We start from the raw sequence: 7,591 nt of genomic DNA on the forward strand, positions 1-7,591 counted from the left end.
GAAAGGAAATCTGGATGCTTTAATTACAGATTTTATAGTTGAACAGTGCTGGTATTTAAATAAAGTAACGGTTGTTTTACCTGGTTTGGTGGTTGATGAAGTGGCTAAAGTTGTAATTTAAAAAGGGGATTTAGTTAATATGATTTGGAAGTTATCCTCGGATGGAAAATTATCTATGAAATCTGTATGGAATGATGTGAGGACTAAGGATCAGCAGGAGGATATTGGAGTGGCAGTTTGGAGTAAATTGTTGGTGGCTAAGATATCTATTTTTGGTTGGAGGTTTATGCTAAAAAGATTACCGATGGATTCAATTTTGCAAAAATAAGGAGTGTCTCTTGCTTCTAAATGTCAGTGTTGTGAGGATTTAGAGTCTTGGGGGCATTTATTCTTTAATGGTCAAGTTGTAAAAGAGGTTTGTATTTTTTTTTGCTAATCTATTTTGTGTAAACAGTCATTTTGAATTCCAGAGTTGGAGACTGGGTGCACATTGGTCACATGGTGGACATGCAAGGGAAGTGATACCTTTCCTAATCATCTGGTTTATATGGGTCTCCATAAATGATGCTAAACATAGGGGGATCAAGATGAGTGCTCAAAAAATAATTTGAAATATTAACCAATATTTTTTCTTTGGTGTGGCTGCGGGTTTTATCAAAAGTAAGCACGCAAAAGGTTTTTCTAGAGTTGCTGGTGAGCTGGGTTTACCTTTGAAGGTTTTAATTGAGAGGATAATTTCGGTAGTGCATTGAAGGAGGTCAGATTTGGAAATTTTTAAAATCAACACAGATGGTTGTTCTAAAAGAAATCCTGGCATATCCTCTTATGGTGTTATTATTAGGGATCATAGTGGGCAAGTGATCATGGCTAAACATGGTACTATTGGCATTGGATTCAATGTAAGAGCTGAATTGGTAGCAATTCGTAAAGGATTGGAGTTATGTGTGGATAATAATTTTTTTTCTTTATGGTTGGAATCTGATTCCATGGTGGCTTTGAAAATTATTCGGTCTTCCTTTATTTGTTGGGAATTTCGTAATGAAGTTTTGAAAATTAGAGAAGTATTTTAAGGTATCAAGTTGTTTGTTCTCATATATTCAGAGAAGCTAATTTTGCTGCAGATTTTTTGGCAAATCAATCATTTAATCATCATGGAGATAGAGTAATGTTTAGCCAGGATTTGGATAAGAAGCTATTTGGGATTTGTAAGGTTGATAGATTGGGGCTTTCTTATTTTAGATGCACAAGTAAAACTACGGAGGCATAAGAAGTTGGGTTTGCAGAAAAACTTTATTTGTGTTATGGATTTATGCAAATGATGCAAAGGTAGTGTGGAGTTAGGATGATGTCATAGCTATGGGTGATGCTGGAATTCTATACTTTGTTGTTGTTTCTTTAGATGATTCTGGTTCCTTTCTATGTTTTATTGATAGATTTGGTGGAATTAAGTTGAGGAAGGCAGTAATACTTAGTGGTGCTATTGTATATTGATGAAGGTTTGCGGGAGGAGTTTCTGGATTGCTGGAATATGCTATATTTGGAGCTGCTGGGTTCTATTATGGAGTATCCTTCTTAGGGATTTTTATGCTTTTAGTTTTGGAGTTAAAACTGATTTTTGAGTAAGTATTTGGAGCCTGGCTAAGTTTCTATTTTCAGAATTGTTGGGATGATTGTTTGAGCTATTTTTATTGGTTTCTGCTGGCATTGGTAATCCACAGTTGGAGGTTGCCTTTGGGTTTTCTTATGGCAATCTTCTTCTGGTTTTCTAGTGTTTGGATTTCATGGTTGCTGTTTCCTAAGAATATGTTCATGCATTTATGAAGACATTATGTTTGATACTCATGTGGTGTTCCTCTTTTGTAAAGCTGATGTTCCTTTCGGTTGGGATTTTTGTTGGAATTTTGGATTCTGTTTGGTATGGATGGCACATTTTTTATTCCTATGGGTTTCTATATTGTAGTGCATTATCTTTGAACTATCTTTATGTTATATGGTTCTCTTTTTGGAGTTGAGATAAAGAATGGAATTGTTGCAAAAGAAGGAAAGCTATGTGGTAATGGTGCTTCTATCATGGAGTTTGATTTAGGGTTTGTTGATTGTTCTGGTGGAGTGTTCGTGCTATGGTGCCTGGTGATTGTTAAGTCCATGTGGATTTGATGGCATATGTATTTGGATATGGATTTGCTGATATTGAGTTGGTGGAGGACTTTAGTGGAATTCTATTTGTTCTTATTTGTTGTGGTCTTCTCAGTAAATTTGCTAGTGCGGATGTTTTCTATTTGGTTGAATTCTGTGTAAAGGCAATGGGCAGTGTATGGGATATTTGTGTGTTACTTCTTTTATTTTGCACTTATGGAGGCTGCTGAAGATAGATCTCACAATTTTAGAGCTGATGCCTAGGGGTAAGGATTGCAGGAGGGTTTCATTTGTTTTTCTTTGCTCTAAGTATTTCAAATCTGTTGGGTGAGAAAGGTTTGTTCATTTTTGGATTTGTAAAATTTACAAAGTTAGTTTGTATTATTATTGAGATCTTTGTAAGTGGTTGGAGTCTTTGTAAATAAGCTATACTTGAAGGTTTGGCCCTCCTTCTAGTATGGTTGTTCTTTTTTTTTTTTAAAAAAAACTTTGTCAAAAAAAAAAATTTGGATGATTTATCCTTGGTTGGCTTATCCTTGAATTTCTTCTCTTTGTCACAGTTATATGCAACTCTTGCATATATCTTTTCTTTGACATTGGAGATTTCTCCTTTTCCATTAGCACGTGCAATCATTGCATGTGTACTTTCTTTAACCTTAGGGGGTGATGATCGGTATCCTAAACCTAATCTATTATTGTTAGATCTTTGGCTACCTAAAATCTTATCAAATCCTTTAGATCCAATAATGAATCTATCTAGGACTTTTTCTACCCTATTAAGATTTTCTCTCGAGGTTTGATTTTTTAATTCTAGGTTTCTAACCCTAGAATCGACTTGTCCACCATAAACATTCCTAGACCTACTCACTTTTCTAGGCACTTAGGTTTTTCTTCAGTCTATTATTTCTAAGTTTAGCATTTGGATTTAATTTCCTAGGTTTATCAACCATGTTAACCCTATTTCTATTATGGTATCTAAATCCAAAATTAGTCATGGATAAATAAATGACATTGTTATTTCTAGCATGCATATCCCTAGAACTTGAATTAACATTCGAATTAAAATTCAAGTTAGGGTTTAACTTTCTTCTTACTATTGAAGCTCTCCCTTGACACGAGCATCCATATGGCTTCTTCCACCTCTTCCATTGCTTCATCTGCTCCATCTTCTTGAGCACTCCCTTCATTGGGCATTTTATGTGGTAGTGCCCTCGCTCACCACACATAAAGCACACTATGTGCATCTTCTCCTTCTTCTTCCTACAACTCAAATTAGATTCTAAATGAATTGAATTGAATTGAGTTTAGAAGTTACCTCTTTTTCCTTTTTGAGTGAAACACACCTACACTTGTACTATCCCATTTTACCACAATCAAAACATTTGATGTGGTTCTTTTCACTCTTCTCAGTAGAGGTAGTTGAGAGATACGCTTCCAAGACTTTTTCTTCACTTGTCTTGGACTCTTCTTCTTCCCTTGATGATGTGGACGATTCCACTTCTTCCCTCAAAGATGTGGATGATTCTACTTTTTCCTCCTCTTCGAATATTGAGCACGTTTCAACATCCGATTGGTCATTTTCCTCCTCTCGGACCAATGAGCCCTTCTCTATGAGCTCCTCCATTTGTTGGATTTGTGTAGGATTTTTATGAAGAGAAATCACTTTGCTTCATAGCTCATGAGCACACTTGTACTCACCTACACAAGATAGCACATTAGGAGGCAATAAATTTATCAAAATTTTTGTTACCTCCATGTTTACCTCTAATTGTTCCCTTTACTCCTTGGTTCAATTGTTAGTTAGAACCCTAGAGCCAATCATTTGATGATTGTATTATGGACTTGTTGTATCATATTCTTATATAAATAAAGACATTTGTTTTTGGTTATTATACTTACTTGTATTGGTGCCAAATAAACTGAGTATAATAGCGTCCCTGAGTAGAAGGTTCTTACCTATATCAATCGGTTAGTTGAACCGATAGTGAGATGATATAGGGAACACTACTCTTAATCATTCCTAGTCGAGTATTAACATTCAGGGACAATGTTAATGCAATACGACTAGAATGTAGGTTAACTCGATGACTTGATCTCATAAGTCATGATATAGAGATATCAAGTTGACACATGAGTATGCATTGGAGAATATATACTGAATGACCCGCCATGAGAAAGTATCATTGATCGTTATATGAGTGTCATATACTTTCTCATGTGGCTATTTGTATGACTACTAGTCCTTGGACCTGAAGTAACCATGGATCCCTACATAAGGAGTTATGTACTTTGGTTTCGTCAAACGTCACCAGTAACTGGGTGGACTATAAAGGCGATTACTGGGTACGTAACGAATTATGCAGAGGGATGTGAGTGATGTAGATGAGATCTATCCCTCCTATATGACGGGAGAGACATTGATATTCTTGATAGAGTCAGACCACGAAGTGCATGGTCATGGCCAAATGAGTCAATATGAGATATTGAGCTCATTTGATTTAGTGAGTCTACTTGGAGTTCAAGATTTAGATTGGTCAGAGGATGACACGGTCTATGCCTCACATTGATCAATCTAGATGTCTAGTATAGAAGGACACTTGTCATATATTGTGAGGAGTCATAATTAGTAGTCACAAGTTGATGTTGGATCTCAACATTCTTGTAACTTGGGGTAGTAATGATGTGTTGCTAGATACCGCTCATTACTTATGCTCCTAAATGGGTTTAGGGCATTGCCAACGTTATAAGAACCTATAGGGTCGCACACTAAGGACAATTAGATGGAGATTATGTTCATATGATGAACCAAGATGATTAGATTCATGTGATGAATCAAATTGGATTAAGAGTAATCCTAATTGGGCTAATTGAGTTGGACTCAAGTTGATTCATGTGTTCAATGAGTCTAATTTAGATTATGACTCATTGAATCAATTTAATTAAATGAATTAGATTCATTATATTAAATTGGCTTGAATTAAATGGTTGGATTAGATCAACCATGAGAGAGATTAAGTCAAGTTTGACTTGACTTGAGAGGAAGAGGAAGAGTCAAATTTGACTTGACTTTATGCCACATCATTTGTGACTTGACATTAAATGGCCAATGATGATGTGCCACATCATCATAGTTGGCACATGTGTGTGCCACCTCATGGAGGTTACAAATTCCCTCTTTAATGGCCACTTAATGCAAAATGGGGGGTTACACTTCTTGAGGTGGCCGACCACTTTTGTTGTGAATGAGAAATTCATTTTTCATTTAAGGCTCATTGACATCATCTTCTTCCAAGCTCTCTCCTCAAGCTCTCCCTCTCCTCCTCTTGCCGTGGCTGATCAAGGGTGCTAGCACACCTTTGTTTAGTTTTTCTCCACCCATTTGTTCGTGTGGATACTTCTAGAGGATCGTATGCTTGACGATCTCGAGATCCGGCATTTCCTTGGACGAGCGGGATTCGTAAAGGGCACGCATCAAGGGTAAAAAGTTTTCTCCTTGTAAATCTAGTTTAGAACTAGCATAAAACTTGTACTCATAATGTTTTCAAAAGTTTTACTTCGCACGGATCCGGTGGCATGGGGGTTTCGGGGTTTCCGCGACGCGAAAAAGCGGTTTTCGCGGCTCGAAAAACCCAATAGTGGTATTAGAGCCACGTGCGAAGACTTGTACGAGTTTAGTTTGTATTTTTATGAAAAATATAGATTCTGTAATATTCTGTAATTTTAAGTATTTTATGATTTTTATGGGTATTTTTCTCGTAGAAGCGAAGCACAAGTGTTTCGACACTTGTAGGCTTCGACTACCGAGAAGATTTTTCAGAAACGACAAGGTTTCGCCCCAAAACTTTTTGGGATAGCGGGCTAAGGCGCTGTAGGATCGCTTAGGGACACTCGCGATGGTTAGATCGCGGGTAGGGGCGCTGCCCCTGGCCCTGCAAGGGGATTCGTTCCGCGATTGCGCCTGAAAACCGCTAATCGGGACCGCCGGAAATTTTTCCTCATAAAAATTGTAAAAAAATAGTATCAAAATTACAAAAAATTATGGAAATTATATAATTTAGAATTATGTATAATTTGTGAAGATCATGGCCCAAAAGACCTAATTTGATTGGTATATTTGTGTTGTAATTCATAATACGGCCTGCGTGTCATCATGTGATTGTTTGTGTTGTATACTTGATACGCGACCTGCGCGTCGTGCCTTTCTCCATTTATTCGTGTTGTAAAATTAGTTTAGACTCGAATGTAACTCGAGTTTCAAAATTGTAATGTACAAAATTGGAGTCGTGGAAGGTCCACTCGAGACGGAGTTACGAGGAGGGCGCGAGCAACACAAGGTGGTCAAGGGAAGGAGCTTGAGAAGCTGTTGACCTTAGGTTGACCATCCGATCTTTTCATTGGCTTGAGAAGATCGTAGTAGGGACATGACTAATCATGAATTAATTTAATTAATTGCTTGTGTGTATGTGATGCATGATTAGTAATTAATTAGTGCCTAACGATTAGATTAGATCTAAATCGTGTACAAGATGCACCCTCTCGATTAGATTAGATCTCAATCACGTCAACTCAAATGCCTACCGTGCCGTGATACCTATCACTACCTCAATCACATGTGTTGTTGAATCTGCCAAAGCAGAGCAACACATATTATCTTGGTAGGGTACGGAGGGACAATATTGGTCCAGCATATCAACGCATGGGCGAGTACGAACTCAATTAGATTGAGTATTCCTAGTTAACTCGGTTGGATCGAGTACAACTATAGACATTCTTCCAACGGTTGGAAAGATAGGACATAAATCACATTTATATTAATTCTTGGGCGTATTAGCCAAAGCTAACTCAAGTTTTAATATAATTGCGGATAATGATCATATAAACAAGAGTTATATAGAGATGTAATTGGTAAATCGTTACCTACCGATCATAATAAATCTTGGGCGTATTAGCCAAAGCTAACTCAAGGGTTAGTATGATGTGGATCTTGTTCCACATGAATTATAGAATTCAGTGGGAGCATCATTTAGTTAAAGACCTAATTAAATGATTAAAAAGAATATGATATTTACTTTCTGCTTTATTTTCTGTTGTAGATTACCATGACGTCGAATACGAACTCTTTCTCCCTACGTTCTGTCCTTGAGAAGGACAAGCTCAACGGAGCAAATTTCCTGGACTGGTACAGGAACTTGAGAATAGTTCTCACCCAAGAACGTAAACTGTACGTTCTGGACCAGCCCATTCCGGAGGCTCCTCCTGCCAATGCCACGCGAGCAGATAAAGATGCTTACAAGAAGCATCAAGATAACATTAGATGTGTCCTGTCTAATGCTCGCGATCATGAACTCTGAGCTTCAGAAGCAACACGAGTTGATGGACGCTTACGATATGGTTGAACATCTTCGTCAACTGTATCAAGGACAAACGCGACATGAGAGATTTGAGATCTCAAGGG

The sequence above is a fragment of the Zingiber officinale genome, chromosome 9A (assembly GCF_018446385.1).
Source record: "Zingiber officinale cultivar Zhangliang chromosome 9A, Zo_v1.1, whole genome shotgun sequence".
NCBI lineage: Eukaryota > Viridiplantae > Streptophyta > Magnoliopsida > Zingiberales > Zingiberaceae > Zingiber > Zingiber officinale.